The sequence below is a fragment of the Lepidochelys kempii genome, chromosome 2 (assembly GCF_965140265.1).
Source record: "Lepidochelys kempii isolate rLepKem1 chromosome 2, rLepKem1.hap2, whole genome shotgun sequence".
Lineage (NCBI taxonomy): Eukaryota > Metazoa > Chordata > Testudines > Cheloniidae > Lepidochelys > Lepidochelys kempii.
In genome coordinates this window covers 59,300,387-59,317,505 of record NC_133257.1, presented here as the reverse complement: position 1 = coordinate 59,317,505, position 17,119 = coordinate 59,300,387, and the positions used below count along the sequence as shown (strand labels likewise).

The 17,119-nt window shown below is 40.2% G+C and overlaps 1 protein-coding gene across 14 annotated transcripts in view; it reads right to left on the bottom strand.

The window, feature by feature from the left end:
- Positions 1-17,119, bottom strand: part of NCOA2 (nuclear receptor coactivator 2) — a 259,281-nt gene that overhangs the window by 205,406 nt on the left and 36,756 nt on the right. Inside the window, exon 3 of one of the 14 annotated variants that reach the window (XM_073330885.1) lies at positions 6,606-6,647. The exons of 11 other annotated variants lie outside the window; for them this stretch is intronic. The gene's annotated coding sequence lies outside the window, so the exon portion shown is untranslated. Of the gene's footprint in view, positions 1-50; positions 354-6,605; positions 6,648-17,119 lie in introns of those variants that run through there. 2 more of the 14 variants (XM_073330887.1, XM_073330892.1) reach the window with 2 other exon arrangements.

Genomic DNA, 17,119 nt, shown 5'->3' with positions numbered 1-17,119 from the left:
AAACCTACCCAACTTCACAGGGGCATAAGTGATGTTAATACAAGTACTACCTTTATATGATGCTGCTATGCCCTCACAATAACTTCTCACCACAGAGTTGAGCTTCTAGTCCTACCACTTCCTAAAAGAGTTAATTTTTCATTCTGTTACCCTGATGATAAGCCAAGACATGCTTTACCCAGACAGACATACACACACACAGAGTTACTGTCAATCTTGTATGTTCCAAGTTGCATTTGCATAGAGAAAAGCCAGCATTTACATTATAATATAAATAACGTATTTCCTTTCTTAATGTAACTCTATTTCTGCTCAAACATTTTATGGCACTCCCAAACTTGTTCAGCACATATAAAGTTGTACTACAAATAAAGGGCTGCTGTTACCTATTAACCTGTGTGGCCGCTTGATGAACTATTGTACCAAGTACAGAGCAAAATATTAATACCAGTTTAAAATCTTGTGTCCAGATCTGAAATCAAACCATACACTATGAAAAGAAAATATTTTTGTTTTAACTAACAGATACAACAAATATTTTCTTCCTGTAATAATTTTTTCAATCTCTTTGGTTAAAGTATTTGCAATTATAATCTCTACAGGGTTAGTAAACATTTTCAAGGTACAAAGTTACAATCTGTGTGAAATCCTGTTCAGTGTACTCTGACATTACCAGTGTATCTACTCCAGCAGCTCACACATTGCCTAAACATAGTTAGCCGCTCAAAAGATACATTTTTGTCCTCTGATGTAATATTTCAAGTTTTGTTAACAGCAGAGCATAAACATCATTCTTTTTCAGGGTATCCCATGCCCAAAGCAAGTAAAAGTCAGTGTGCCCTGCCCTCCTCCCCCAACCACTGAAGTTTCAAACATGATTCAGAAACTCAAGAAATCAGGGCATTTGTTCAGAATTATTAAGAGCTAACTGATAAATGTAAGAGCAGAGGGTATTTCTTACTTCCTGACATGTGGGATCAGATTGGGGGCACCATTTCTACTTTAGAGTTGACCAATTTTATAAATATGACAAACCAGAGAAGTTGTTTCAAGATACGTACCAAAATAGAAATCAGAAATGAATACCATCACTCGAAAAGGAACATACAAAAATGCACACTTTTACTTGGTTATACTTTTAATAGGATAACAATAATACATAGTTACATTCAGGAACCAATAGTAGATCATGTGCAAAGTAACGTTTACTCTGTTCAGGTCTATTTGTAGAACTGAAGTTCTGTAGTATTTATGATGGTCATTGTGATCTATAAGCTATTTTGAATCCAAAATTTTCAGTGCCACATGGAAACATTTAAGTTTGCCAGGTCATATATGTTAAGACTTAGGAAATGGGACCTCAAAATAAGCACATGTGCAAAATTCATATTAATGTTTCAGAACTTTCAAAAGGTTCCCAAATAACAACATAGACCAAGACAGCGAAAGAAGCATTTTTCCAAAGAGTTATATGAAATGATTGGTGGTGTCTGGAATTCACACAGGGAAATGGCAGGAGTTGCTAAATACGTGCAAGATCAAAAAGCCTGCAGAGGCTGAATAGTATAGGGGGACTGAAAACTGAGCTAGAATCTAGCAATTCCTGAATTCTAATCCTGGTTCAAACACTGACCTCTCTCTCACCTGTTTCCCATCTGTAAAACTGGGATGGCACTTGCCTATTGTAACTCTCCGTTTTGCAATAAGAGTGTTTCTAAAGCTCTTTGAAAATGTAAGTTGTGTGTCAAGTACAGCACAGTGATGGGGTGTTCACTGCACAACAGCCCTGAAATGGTTAAGGAAGCTGAGAAAAGTCCAGTTAGTGTGATAGGCCACACATGAGGGGATTAGGCTGAAGAAGCAACCCCTGATCCAGGATGAAGTTCATCTGAGCGGGCGTGGACTGAGCTAGTATAAAGCCAGGATACTGGCAACAGAAACGGTTACAGTGAGGATTTCTGCAGCCACCCTTGGTGCATTAGAGAGGGAAAGAAGGAATCCATGGAAAGAGTAGGACTCTGACTCGGAGGGAAGGGTGTATGCAGAAGAGAGGGGGATACAGAAGGAAGCCTTTAGGAGGTGAGTAGAGAGCAGCTCAGGAACAGAGCAACAAGGTTGAAGACTGAACAGATCTTGGCTGCATGTTGTAGGGTCCCTGGGCTAGAACTTGGAGTAGTGGGAGGGCCCAGGTTCCCCTACCAGCCACTGACACAGTGGCATTGCCTGGATAGTGGGTCAAGTTGAGACTCTATTCCCCACAAGGGAAGAAAGCTGCAGCTCCTGGAGTGAGAAAGAACAACAGGGGTGAGAGACACTAGGGGAGGTCTTGGACCTCGAAGACAGCTAATCCCCAGAACATCCAGAAGGAGGTGCCACCTGCAGGGAGTGAGTACCCCATTAAGAGTACATGTAATAAACCACAACCTCCTCTATTCTTAATTAGCGTTGGCAGCAGAAAGTAGTAATATTAAAGCATGAAACTGTGTTCTCTAGAAACCTCTTTTTACTCTAACTTGCTTCTATCACTTTACTAAGGAGTCATTATTATAAGAGAATAAAAGGGTAATTTTATTTTAAAAGACTGTACAAATCAGCAAGCCAAAACAAACAAGGGATTGAAGTCATGACAGACAAGTATTTCCATAATTTTTCATACTAAAAATGTATGCGATAAGGTGCATTGTGAATGGGTCCACCTAAGTCTTTACTACTAGTAGTAGTCTCCCCAATGTTGAGGACGATGTTGACAATCACAGTTTATGCTCTTATTAAAATGATGAACTAACCATAGCTTGGTTTTGTATTACCTTCTCAAATCCACATTCTAAAACATGCATAAAGTCCTCCTTAGAGCTGACTTCATGAAACAGAGTTTAAGGAGTTAGAGGGCACTAGCAAGTTCTCTCGTTAGGTGCTAACTTGAAATGCTTAACTACAGTGCTTAATTTGAAATGGGTGTACACAGTATCGGGAGGCAGGAGTTTAATATAAAGATCCCATCTAGAAGAGATTGTCTTGTCACACACTGATTCAGGACCCACAAATCTCAGATTATGCTATGGAAAACTAGATTAAGAAATGGTTCTGAAATCTATATTAAGAAATAACCAAGCTGGCATTCAGAATTTCTCATCATTCTGTTAAGAGAGATTTGCTACATCCAGCTCTCAATATGGATGAAGAGTCTTGACTGGTTGCCAAGAAGGCTCATGTTTTTTAAAATAAGAAAAATATTTTGTTACACTAAATTAATCTGTTTCATCAATTTTAAAAAGTACATACCTTGATACCAATTAAATTAGCTCAAATTACCATAGCTGGTATTTTGAAAAAAAAAATCACATGCATAATTATAATTAAGAATAATTATACATTCTGCCCATTGCCTTATTAGTCCCAAAATACAATTAAAAAAACAAACCCACTGGATGGGTGAGGCAAGTTGCAGAGAGGCAATGCAGGAGGAATCTGCAACCCAGTGCACAGAATTGCGCTTTATAAAGTTTCTCATCTTGGGAATACAGAAAAGTGAGTGGGACAGGCCAGGAAAGTGGAAGCGACTTGTACACTCCATCTACTCACAGAAAATTGACTAGTCCAACACCTGATGTGATGGTACTATAAAGAGACAGAGCGACTATTACAGCCCAATGTTGCAGTAATAATCATTGTTTGACTGACTGAGGGTGAACCTTTAATCCAACTCACACGTTAAAGAGAAGAGAGAGTCTCCCAACCCCCATGTAGTTCTTTGGAGCACTGCCTACAAGAGACAGCAGCCTGCATCAATCTGCATATACATTAAGATTGGTTAATGTCATCCTAGAGCTCAGTATTACTGACCTCTGACCAATACTGATCAAACTTAAAGATTCACCACATGGCTGTTTTCAATTGATCAGAAGCCAGGATTTCTCTTAAGTATATCATGAAAAAAAAAGTGAGTGCATGATAGAGAATTCACACGTTTGTATGGCCAGTATTCTCTGTAAGCCCACGCTGCTTTTAGCTTAATATTCTGGTGCTTCTTAGTCATTCAAATAATCAAAGAAATCTACATAAGCCTACTACCTTGTGTATGTATCAAAACAAAGCAAATGCAGGGGAAAGGAAGGTACTAAAACCTGTTCTAGCATACTGTATGTTTAGAATCTGACTTTACAGTGCTAACTACTCTAACCACTGAAAAGCAGTTTATTAGTAAGTACCAGTATTTCCACACCATACACCAGAGTGGAAACTCTTTAAAATCCATTTTTGCAACTTAAAAGGGACACGAGTGTGAAAGCCAGGGTTTTTTGCTTTAGTAAAATCTAGTCCATAATAATAAAGAACTTGAGAATTTTCCTTGAATTCTAAACCAAGTGTATCAGACATACAAAAAAAAATTAAATTGGAAGTATCAAACAAAATGTTTTGTTAAGAAAGCTGACATATCCCAGATTTCAATATTTTGGTATAAAATTTTAATATTTTGTCAAATTAATTGACTTTTAGAGTAAATGGTTTTGTGTGAAAACTTAATCATTTGCATGGAGTCTTTTTTAGCATTTGTAGAGCTGTAGAATGATGCACAAAGAAAAGAAATTCCAATTAAAACATAATTTTAGCTGAAAATAAGTAATCAATTTGTACAGTTTTCATTCAAAATTTGCTCCTCAGAATCTATAAATACAAGGAAAGTGAAAGAACCAACAAAATTTACAACCAAAATTGAAACTGATAAAATCTGTAACCAGAATTTTGTTGCAAGTACTTGCAGCATTAATATTTTCATTGATTCTTTAGATGAACCTTATAGGAGCTAAATCTTAGACTATGCAGCTTAAGGAGGCAAAGTAATTAATCCATCAGTCTGCATTGATATTCACCAAAGCATATGAGGACATAGTAAATTTATTTCATAATGATAAAAATGAATTCAGAGCAGGAGAAGTATCATCACTAGACAGGGTGTTTGGTTACCCAAAATTGTATTATGCTTTTGATGGGGGAGGGATAGCTCAGTGGTTTGAGCATTGGCCTGCTAAACCCAGGGTTGTGAGTTCAGTCCTCAAGGGGGCCATTTAGGGATCTGGGGCAAACATTGGGGACTGGTCCTGCTTTGAGCAGGGGGTTGGACTAGATGATCTCCTGAGGTCCCTTCCAACCTTGATATTCTATGATTCTATGATTACACTACATGATCAATGAGTACAGTTACTGATATCAGTGCTGAATATTAAGGCCACGTCTATGCTATGGGGACTATTGCAGCATAACTACAGACCCTCGTTATAGCAGTATAACCTCTTAACATAGAGACGGCCTACAGTGACAGAAGGAGCTTTTCCATTGTTGTAGGAACATTGCCTCTCTAAGTGATGGTAGCTAAGTCAATGTAAGTATTCGTCAGTCAACCTAGCAGTGTCTACAGTGGAGGTTAGGTTGACATAGTCATGGTGCTCTGAGGGGTGGGTTTTTCACAACCCTGAGCACCATAGCTATGTTAACTTACATTTTAAATGTAGACTAGGCCCCAAGACTGACACTAGAATAAAAACCATGTCCCATGCCTTATTTCCGAAATTCTCTTGTTACTTGCAATAGTCTCAAAACACACAACTCTGATAAAATCCTAACTGATCTTTACATCATTCCAATCCTGCTTTTAGTTGGTTTAAAAACAAAAGTACAATACATATTTGATAAGACATAAATGCAGAAAAAAGTACCTACTCCATGACCTGTAAACATTCGTAATTTTACTTGCTTTTGAAAGGAGAAAAAACTAGTTTAGGCCAGTTTGATTAGTTTCCCATGGCTTCTGAAACCAGTTCCTCTTCCTGTCCAGAGACACATTTATTTTGTACCAGCTGTTTTAGTGGCAAATTTCTCATATCTAATATATTTAATGGGACAGGCTAACATAAATGGCCAACAGCTATGTAAAAGGATGAGATTAGTATCTGAAAGCCATCAAATCCTCCATCGCTGTCTCATGGAGTAATTCAGTGATTGTACCATCATTCATTGATAGGCTTGCAGTCAACTCCTGACATCACTAATGTTGCGTATGAGAATGAACATTTTGCTTTAAAGATCAGTTGTTCTGCTAACGGGGCTGTGACTGTTGTGAGGCGTGACCAGGAGGGCTGATGAGGTGTAACTTAGTACTTATTGAATTGAAAGTAATAGAGCAATACCTTCACAAGAGCATTTAAAATCAAGTGTGCAAGTGACATAACGTAGGTAGACAGAAAATGGACATGGTAACAAAATATATTGGCAGAGGGGAAATGAATTTATGTTGAATAGGAAAGCAGTTATGTTAGTAAATGATTCCTTTTTTCTACTCTTAACCTTTTCCTCGGCCAGAACAATACCTATTTTAGTAGCATTCACTATTGTGTTTTGAGAGATAGCTAAACATCTGTGTAATGGTGGAACTCTGTTGAATATAAAGTACAGCATTAAAGGTCTACTGTTCTTGATCCCATTGAAGCCTATAGCAAAATTTTCATTTACCTAAATAGGGACAGGATCAGGCCTTTAGGTTGTTTTTATTCTGAGCTCCTACTACTATCAAATGCTGAAAATTTCCAAGTGTTGTAATAAACACTTACCTTAGGCCCACAGTTATGTTGAAATAATACTCAGCATTTGGTCTAAAATAAAATAAAAATAGGAAATTCAGAGCTAAATCCAGATCCCATTGAAGTCAATGGGAGTTTACTTGTGATTTCCATGAGTTCAAGATTTGATCTTCAACCCTTAAAATACATATGTGCATGAAAAACAAGAGTAATATCTCAATTTTTGAATTTCCTAGCTCTTATTGATTTAAACCAAATCATGAAAAATGTGTTGTATTTTAATACTTTAAATTGTACACATACTAACCCATGTATTTCACTGAATAAATAATGCAGCATATTTTGTAACCTTCCTCTAAGATTTTTCTTTCAATCAATAAACTAACAATTTTTTTTGCCAAATTCAGTTGTCATTTGAGTAGAACAAACATGCATCTTAAGCAGTAAACTTTTATAGATTTTCTCAGTTCAAGTTTCTTTTTTAATTTGCTTTTTCGTATCAAATATTCTTAAATTTAGCTACATGACTCTGTTAGGTTAAAATTAATCCAGAACTCTGTACTTGGTAGATAAGGGGTTGGGAAGGTTTTCCATGCATATGTGTTCAAGTGCATTTGGACTTTTTAAAACTTACACATACATTGTTACCAATTCTGGAATGTTTACAGAAACAAGACCTACAGAATGTTTATAAAATTGTCTGAGTGAGAGCAAGGAGCAGCTGGAAAATAACAGCATTGCATTTGGCACTTTAAACATTAAATAAAGTAAGTTTCAAAGTTCATTACAAACTAGTATGTACAGATGAGAAGAGGAAAAAGTATTGCTGAAAAAATTAACTACAAACTTTTCAAAGAGTGATTTAAGGTCTTTAAAGGAGAATTCTGAAGGGAGAGGACAAGGGAAGGAAGGATGGGGTTACAGCAGGATGGGGATATGCAGCACAGTCTTCTACACAGCATGCTGGAGCAAAAATGCGTGTATGTGTGTGTGGGAGGATGGGTGTTAAGTAAAAGGAAATACATAAATGAGTCAACAATGATATTTATTACTTAAAAAAATACCCACCAATTTTTGCTCCATCAAGTTGTGCACAAGCTTTCGCTGAGTATCCACATAATCTTACTACTTCATCTCCTGGTTTTCCTGCCAACCATTTTGTTACACATACGTACATACCCTTGCCTCCATCACTGAGTCGTAACTATAATGAGATGGTAAACTTGTCAGGGCAGAGATCATGGCTCCTAGTTCCACTGTCCCTGTTTAGGCACTGAAATGGAGCGGTGAAAGGGGGAGGCAAAGCTGACTTTAAGGCACCTTTGCAGCTCCTGATATGCCCACTACACCAAAGGTGGGAGCTGAGCTGGTATAGAACCGTTTCAGCAGCACTATGCCAGCTAAAGAGAACCCCATTCTGCTTGGGTATTCCCTGGGGGCTGGTTCCACATGCTGTAGGCCACCAGAAAGACAAAAGGTCTGAGGCAGAAGAGCGAACCAGGGCTCATATCTTTTTTTTTGTTTGCACTGTCAGGCGCGTAGCATATTTCTTCTACTGCCGAGCTACAAAATAAAATAAAAAAAATCATTCCAGAATCACTAAAAGACTGCAAAGTTTAAAATGACAAATTTTAACAGAAAATACATGTTTCCCTTATCTGCAAAGTACAGAGTGCACAATTCTATTTGCTCCTTAGTGAGGCATTATATGGAGAAGCAGCTGAGGACCCATAATAGGGCTAAATGACAGCCTTGCCCTTCGGCATGAAGGAAAATAAGCTGTTTGTGTGCTCAAAATGCCCCTTTATCCTCACTACTGGGTACATTCAACACTTCTCAAGTGCATGGGATTTTACTGAACTTCCCTGCAGTCACCTTTTAGGCAAGATTTTAGTTTCTGCCTAGTAATTTAAATTCCAAGTGAATTTTGTGGGTTAGCTTTTATCTACTAAATATAGCAGGGTATAAAGAAAAGTGGACAGGCCTTTATTTCCAGTAACATGAAAGATGTCAATATAATGCACATGTTTATGGAAAAAAGTTAAGCTTATCAAAGCATATAATAATTAAAGGTGTCTGGCCCAGATGTCAGTCTTTGCATGTTTGTTTTGTCAGCTATCAAACCATGTTAGTATGTGATGGCAATGGGCATGTTGACAGCAACAGCTCTAGCATTTTAAAAGAAATCTCAAACTGCATCCAGTTATCAGGAAAAAATGTGCATTGTTCCTAAACTAGTAAAGTTGGTGATTTGTGTAAAAAAAATAATGCCCAACACCAAGACTCCAGCCCTGCAAGCAAATCTATGCGGAGGGACTTCTGTACCCAATTGTAGAGCTCTTTGCAGAATCAAGTTCCACATTATTATTTCTGTACATAAACCTTTCAAAACAAGTTAGTTGGCGATCTGAACAACCGTGATATGATAGGTCTTCTTATGTTTTTCTTTATATTTAGAAGTGCATCTCCCAATAAACAATACAGTTAAGGTTAAGAAGTGCCTTCCATTCTATTCCTGTCTTTAGGAGGAATTTTCCAGTTGGGGAAAAAATTCTAAAAAATTCCATGCTTAGTCTCAGCCCAAAGATGAATTATTTTGGGGCATTTGACTAAAATCAATTATGCCAATTTTAAGTTATGAAAATGTGAAATTATTTTTTCCTACTGTAAAACATGTATCCCAACCGGAATTTGTACCTGTGTATCTTGCAGCAAAAGCTAGAAAGTTTAGAAACCTCAGATTTGGCATTCTAGAGACAAAGAACCAGGGAAGTTTGAAGAAAAAATGCAAGTATACGTGAAGTTATAAAAGTTTTAACTTTACATTAATGTAAGCTTTTGCATTTAATGAATTTCAGCTCAATAATTACTGAGCATTGAGCACCAATCAACAAAAAAGAAAACAGAGTGAGATCTGCTACATACTCCAAGATTTTACACAACATTATAGTAATGAACTCCTGGAAACTAAAGGAGCAGTAGTAATAAGCGTTAGTCATAAAGACTGCAACCTGGTTTCCCGTTAAATATATAATCATACTGCAACAAAAACTCATTACTTTAAAATATGTGTTCCTTAAAAAATACAACTATATTTTCCTTTGCTGTAGTCAGGAAGCTAATTTGTGCTTGGGTTTATTCATGTAGCAGGAACACTTTACTGTTTTATTTTTAATGTTGAAGAGAGTGAAAGAAGAGTGTTTAGTACAGGATAAGTTGATTTCTGTCCGTTTTTGTTTCTTTACAAAACAACCCTCCGATCTCAGCTCTGGGGAGTCAAAACAGCAAAATTATTGTGATTCCGGGCCTAATTTATGCTGATTATGTGGTAGTGGAGGGAGCAGAAGAACCAAGGAAAGAAGGGTGCTAGCAGAGATCTGAAGGATATGGAGGACTTTTGATGATTTCATACCAGATTTGATAGCTTTATTGTGAGTTCCCTCAGGAAGTCTTATAAAAAAAAAAGTTTTACACCAGCACAGTGGGTTTATTAGAAGAAGAACTAGTTATTAAAAAAAATAATAAAAATTAAGCTGTAAGTTTCATTTTTCAAAATACATTGAAGCAAAGTCTTCGACCATCTGAATCCTGGATTTTTTTCAGAATTAAAAGACAAAACTAGGTTAAACTTGACTTCTAAATGTGATGCACAGTCCCAGGCTAAGAGGGCATTCAGCACTGAAAACAATGAAGCATTTCATTTTTAGGTTTCCCTGAAGCAATGCTAGTCAGCCCCTCTTTGCACTGCTGTGAAGCCCAGAGTACATCAGTCTGCAGTATCACAGCTACCAAGAAATCCCTTTTGGAGTATAAAACGGGCCACTAAGGGCTCAAGTAAATGGTACTTGTCTATCATACTATATTTAGTGTTCACAGGGCTTTCTTATTTGATATCATGTAAATATAAAGTAACTTTTAAATGAGAGGCTTGATACACCTCTGTTTTCTCTCATCTGAATTGAAGTTAAACTATTATCTGATCTTCTTCTGATGGGCTTATGTCTACAATAACTCCCAATGAAGGGTATATATCCATCCCATTCCTTTCAGTGAGCTTTTTTTTTTTAAATCAGAAAAATTATAAGAATGAAGCTTCCCACATGACCAGTAGCTCAGTGAAATATCTCCCTCATCTCAAATGTTTTCTCCATAATACCAAATACCGACAAGTTGCTTGGTCATATCAATTATTTGAGGCTGAAACAGATCAAACGCAGCATCGCATAACCTTTGTGATAAAAATGGGGGAGAGGCATAGGCCTCAGACCGAAACCCTTGGATGTACCCACATGTTTATTTCCCTACTGCCTTAGCCTTGGAAGTCAAAGAGCATTTCCAAGAAATAATGAATATGACATATACTAACAAACAAAAATACAACCTGACAAAGTAATTACTTCGCTTAAGTAGAATTTTAGTTCCCTTTATTATCTGAATGTTCAGACTATCTTGATGCTCGTCTGTGCAATATACAAAACACAGGGACATAAAATACTAAGGCGCCAATGGTAAATTATTCCTGACTAGGGACCCTCTGAATGAAAATTTAAAATATGTAGTGTTGAATTAATGCTGTGCAGTTATACAGCACCCATCAACAGATCTAAAAGCACAGCACAAATATTAATTCCTTAAACTTCACAATGCTCCTGCAAGCATTATCATCCCCACTTCACTGGAAAAGTGACACAAAGACTTAACCACCCCTATGCTCCATCACCTCTGCCTTCTTGATTAACAACTTTGTTCCCTCAAACTAGAACTATATTAACATATTAAGATAAACAAAAACCATGAATAACTAAACAGGATGCATATAAAAACATCTCACTCACTCTTGCAACCTCTTCTTTCCCCTATTCACCTCCTGAACAACCTTTGTTTGTCATCCTTTGTACCACTATATTTAACTTGGGCCCTGATTCTGCAAGGAGAAATTTGAGGGCAAACTTCTGCACCTACGCAGTTCTTGCAGGACTGCAACCTTAAAATGTAAGCTCCTTGAAGCAGGGATCTGGTATTCTTGCTTTTTAATTATCTGTAAAGTTCATTATACCACCTACAGCACTACAGAAGAATTAGTATTGCCCAACAGAAAATTTTAGGCAGAACTGGGAATAGAACTCAGCTGTCCAGACCCGCAGCTCTCCAGTGGTTCTCAACCTTTTTGGGCTCATGATCCATTTGTAAATGTTTATGGCCTGTCACAACCTAATAATAGTCTGGGGCAGAACGGTAACTAGACATTTTAGCACCTAGGGCAAGTAAGCATATTTGCACCCCCTACTGGAGGCGATGGGGAGGTGGGGCATGCACTGTCACACACCCCCCCACCCCCCACCCCTGTTTTTTGGTTGTGCCCCCCAACCCAGACACCTGGGTGGCCAGCTGAGGTAAGTCAGAGGGTAGAGGCGGCGCTCCCTCCCCAAGCCCTGCCGCGCATCACCAACCCCAACGAGCTGCCCCAGTGGCTTTGCACCCTGGGTGGCTGCCCTGCTCACCCTGCCCTGGTTACAGCCCTGCCCTGTGGTGGTTTTGGTTGGATCCTACTCTCCGAGGGAGCTGGGACTTGCCCAGCAGTCACCCCACAGTAGCAGCTCCTGTACTGCAGGGCTGGCTGGGCTTGGCTCTCTGCTTTGGACCAATCATGTGCAAGCAGAGTTGTAACCTGGCTCATGGCGCTGCAGTGCCACTCACTCAAATTAGGCTACCCGGACTCCCGTCATCATGACAACTGGGCCAAACCTGCATGGTGCTGAGACCTCAGAGGTTGCAGTACCTAGAGCAGGGAAGCGAGCCCAGCCAGCCCCAAAAGACAGGAGCCAGAGGAGCTGCCATGCGACCCTCTGAAACATTCTGGCGACCCAATTTTGGATCCCAACCCACAGGTTGAGAAACTCTGTATTAGACAATGCTTGTACTGTGACTGGAGCTAATTTGGCATGACCTTTGTCTCTAATCTTACCCCATTATACTTTGCCAAGTTTCAGTCCCAGATATGTCTGAAAAAATACATCAGTGCTGGTACTCGGACGAACACTGCTGAAGTGGCAGAGATATTTCAGCAAGCTACCACTCATGTTGAAAGGCTACATTTTTATGATGGTTCTGTGATAAATGCCCATTAAAATTAATTAGACAGAATACAATATACGTCAGCATGAGTTATTGTCCACAGGTTGGCCAGTCTTTTTACATCAAGGTAGAGAACTGCATATTGGGTACAGAAGTCTTTGTCTGATAGTCACAATAAAGATGAGGGTGGTTGCCTAATGCATGTTAGACTTAGTCCTCCATCTCCTGGCAGGTTGGCAATGTTGACCTCCAGCCCCACGCTGTAGCTTGAAAGGTATTAGCTAAATACACATGTAGTTAATAGAAAAAAAAAATACATTTCCAAGATTTCCATAGAGCCCAAAAGAGCAGAAGATTGGATCAGAGATCAGAAACTGAATACAGCTTTGAAAAAAATCAACAGAAAATTATGATTTTGGAAAGTTCCAAATATTAATACAGGAAAATATTTCCAGTTTGACAACCAATGTAGTCATGGAATAAAACACTTCCATCTTCAGTAGCTGCTAAAATAAGCACTCTTTTACGGGCTTTGACAGGGAACAGAATTCATTTCCCCTTTACAGCTGCACTGTTTCAAAGTCAGTTAAACATCAATGTGACAGCCTTACTTTCTAGAGCTTAGGCATTTACTAGATTATTTTAGCAGGACCTGACCAGAAAGCAAAGATAATGGAAGCAGGCTGGGCAGAGGAAGAAAATCCAAGTGTATTTTTCTTGAATACCTTATGAAGCATTTATTTTAGGTGTTGCCACAGAGTAATTTGTCCTGTTCATTTGTAATGTTTCTAAATACCTGCCTGGCACAAACACAACTGCACTGAAAGTAGTAAGTTCAATGGATTTGAGCCCACTTACAGAAGCAATTAATTGACAACCAGATTCTACCCTTTAATTACAATATGTCTCTAGAAATGAAGCTCAACTGATTCAAATTAAATAAAATAAACTGTATATATGGGGAAGTTACTCACCTTGCAGTAACTAAAGTTCTTCGAGATGTGTGTCCCTGTGGGTGCTCCACTCTAGGTGACGGTGCGTCCTGGCGCCATTGATCAGAGATCTTCGGTAGCAGTGCCTGATTGGGACGCACGCACTCAGTTGATATCTCCCGTCTCGTTGGAATCTTCCTGAGTGCGTGCATCCCGCACCCTCCTCAATTCCTTCTCTACCGTGGAGCGATTATACTAATACTCCAAAGTAGAGGGGAGGAGGGCGGGGAGTGGAGCACCCACAGGGACACACATCTCAAAGAACTTCAGTTGCTGCAAGGTGAGTAACTTCCCTTTCTTCTTCTTCTTCTTCGAGTGCTGTCCCTGTGGGTGCTCTACTCTAGGTGAATGTGTAGCAGTTCCCACGATGGTCGGTGGGACTTTGGAGATGCGGCTGTGAGTATTGTAGAGAGTACCATATGGCCTACCGTATGGGACTGTGGTGTCTGCCGTGGTATCTTGCGTGATAGCATAGTGCTTGGCAAACGTGTTCAGATGACCACGCAGCTGCTTTACAGATGTTAGAAATAGGTACATTATGTAGGAAGGCAACGGATGTCGACACAGCTCGAGTGGAATGAGTTCTAACGCCTTCGGGCGGTTGATGTCTTGACTGAGTGCCATCCTCTTGAAAAGTTCTTGAAATTGTTTAGTCATCCACGTTCTATGGAGGTGGAGGGAAGAGAACTCCATCTGGAGCTGATGGAGAGTCAGGGATTGGTGAGTCAGGATATGGTCTGTAGCTCATGTTCTCAGGAGGGGGTTCAGGCACTCTTGAAGTGGATGGAGCTGGAGATCGAGGCACAGAAGGAGGTAATGGTTCGGTAGAAGAGGTCTGAGGGTGACAGTGGTAGGAGGATGTGGCCAAGGGTACCACTGAGGCCAAGGTATAGGGTAGGAGAACCCAGGTGTCATCCACAGAGGGGTGAAGTAGGGAAACTGAGACTGGTGGTTGTGAGCCATGACCTGAGGCGGAAAAGGTTCCGGTGGAGGAGGAGAGGCAGGTGGGGAGAACTCCGCCTGCTGCTGTACATCAGGTTCGCTATCAGTAAAAGGCAGCCAGTTCAGGTGGGGAGAGCAGCTGTTCAAAAAATGAGCCCTGTGTGTCCAGGAGCGGGGAGTTCGGCTCAGGTGGCACTGAGAGGTCACCTTGAGTGAGAACCTGTTGCTCCTGCACCCTGGGCTGCGCTGAGCCTGGACTGTGCTCTAGCGCATTGTCAACTGAAAGCCTCACTGGTGCCCTGGGGCATGTGGAGGAGCCCTGCGGGGGTCCACTGCTGGTGCCGGGGCAGGCTCGGTGCCAACGTTCTTCCTGGCACAGGAGCAGAGCGTGCAGTCCGCACAATGACTATTTTTAGCCCGCAGGGGGTCAGTGCCGACGTTCTTGTCGGCACTGGAGCAGAGCGCGCAGTCAGCACCACGGCTATTTTTAGCACTGAAGCACTTGGTGCCGCGGAAGCCTTCCCAGTACAGGAAGTCGGGTTCCTGCCTCTGCGGGAGCCGTGGTGAGGCGCTGTGTCAGCCTGAGGCGCCTGCCTTCTGCGCTGTCAATACAGAGGGTAAGGATCTCTTTACTCTTGTTAAAGTCTCTCCTCAGAGACTGTCGGGCTTCTTGCCTCTGCTATAGAGAGGGTGAAGCCATGCTTCCAATTGACTCTGATCTGGCCGGGGAGCATGAGGGAGAGGGTTTAACTTTCCCCGTCTTCGAAGGCAGCTGCAGAGATTTTTCCATTAGTAACATTTTAAGCCGCAGGTCCCTGTCGTGACGAGCCCTGGTCTTGAGTCTTGCACAGTGAAGGCATTTTGCAGGGACGTGTGTTTCGCCAAGGCACTTCACACATCGTGAGTGCCCATCAGTCCTGGCATGGAGTCCTGACAGGAAGCACACTTGAATCCTGAAGCCCCTGGCATATTGAACTAGAAATGGCCAGGGAAAAGTGTCTCAGCGGGAGACGAGCCTGAGGCGAAAAGTTTTTTTGTTTCTGGTTTTATTTTTAAAACTAAGTAACTAAACTATGTAACTATTCTAAAGGAAGGGAAACAACTGGGATGTAACGAATAACTATTTCTATGTTCTTTGTTACTGTTTTCTACAGAAACCAGGGAAGAGAAGCAGCACTGCCCCGAGTCCCGTCTTCAGCGGAGGACGGTTGAGAAGGAACTGAGGAGCATGTGGGATGCACGCACTCAGGAAGATTCCAATGAGACGGGAGATACCAACTGAGTGCGTGGGTCCCGACCAGGCACTGCTACTGAAGATCTCCAATCAACAGTGCCAGGACGCACCGTCACCTAGATTGGAGCACCCACAGGGACAGCACTTGAAGAAGAAGTATTACATATTAGATATTTATCTCTACTCCACTTGCTACTAGCCATTGCCTTCTGGTTAAAGGACAGGTCTAGGAGTCAGACAATCTGAGTTCTGGTCCCATCTCTGCAACAGACTTTCCTATGTAACCTTGTGCAAGTTGTTTAAAAGCAAGGATATTTCCCTACTTCATAGGGTTGTAGTGAGGTTAATTAATATTTGTCAGACATTCATGTACTTCAGAGATAAGCACCACAAGAAATGCCACCAAATAAAAATATATCTAAATATTTTGGAGGAATCATAGGCCAAAACGAATGATGATGGTTTCTACAGGCTACTAACAACTATAAGATCCTGGAAAAAAAGACACTGAAAATGACTATAACTAAGGGTTCCCAAACTGTGATCCATGGATCATCCGCTGGTGTTCTGGGGAAAGCTATTGGTCACATGATGCTGACTCTCCTTATTTGCAAAATTGCATTAAAAAGAAAATTAAAAATATATCATGAACACTTTCCTATTACTATTTCTCCATGTAAGCAGTTGCTGTAGTTGTCACAGGGACATTATGAGAGCATGAAGAGGAGGAGGTAGGCCTATAAGACAACTTCTACTAAAATATGTCCACACTACTATCCAATCAGTGTTAGACTGACCCATTCCTCTTGTTATGTCTAACCACTGCCTATAAAAACCATACTGAACTGTATTGTAGAACTTTCCATTTGTACTTCAGTATATACCTTATTGTTCCTATGCACACTATATCAGAGCTTGTAATTGCTAAATTGTTTCTGAAGAGGAAACTTGATATTCTATAAGTTAGCTATTTGTCTACTCATTCATTTAAATGTGTCTGTATAAATACAAGCCAAGAAACTATAGCCATAGTACTGACTAAGTTACTAAACATCTATGGCTTTAGAAATAGCAGCTAGCAAAACCAAAGTGCGTGTGTATGTGAACAGCCTGGGTAGATTAGAGTATTTAAGTGCTCATTTTTTCTGACCTGAAACCTCGCATTGAGCCAAGACAAAGAAAGCCTGGCGGTTTTATAGTCACATAATTTGGCACAACTATCAAGTCTTTATTCAGAACAACTCCAGGTCTCGGCCAACACTGAGAATGACCCACCTCTCACCTAAAAGGGACACATCAGG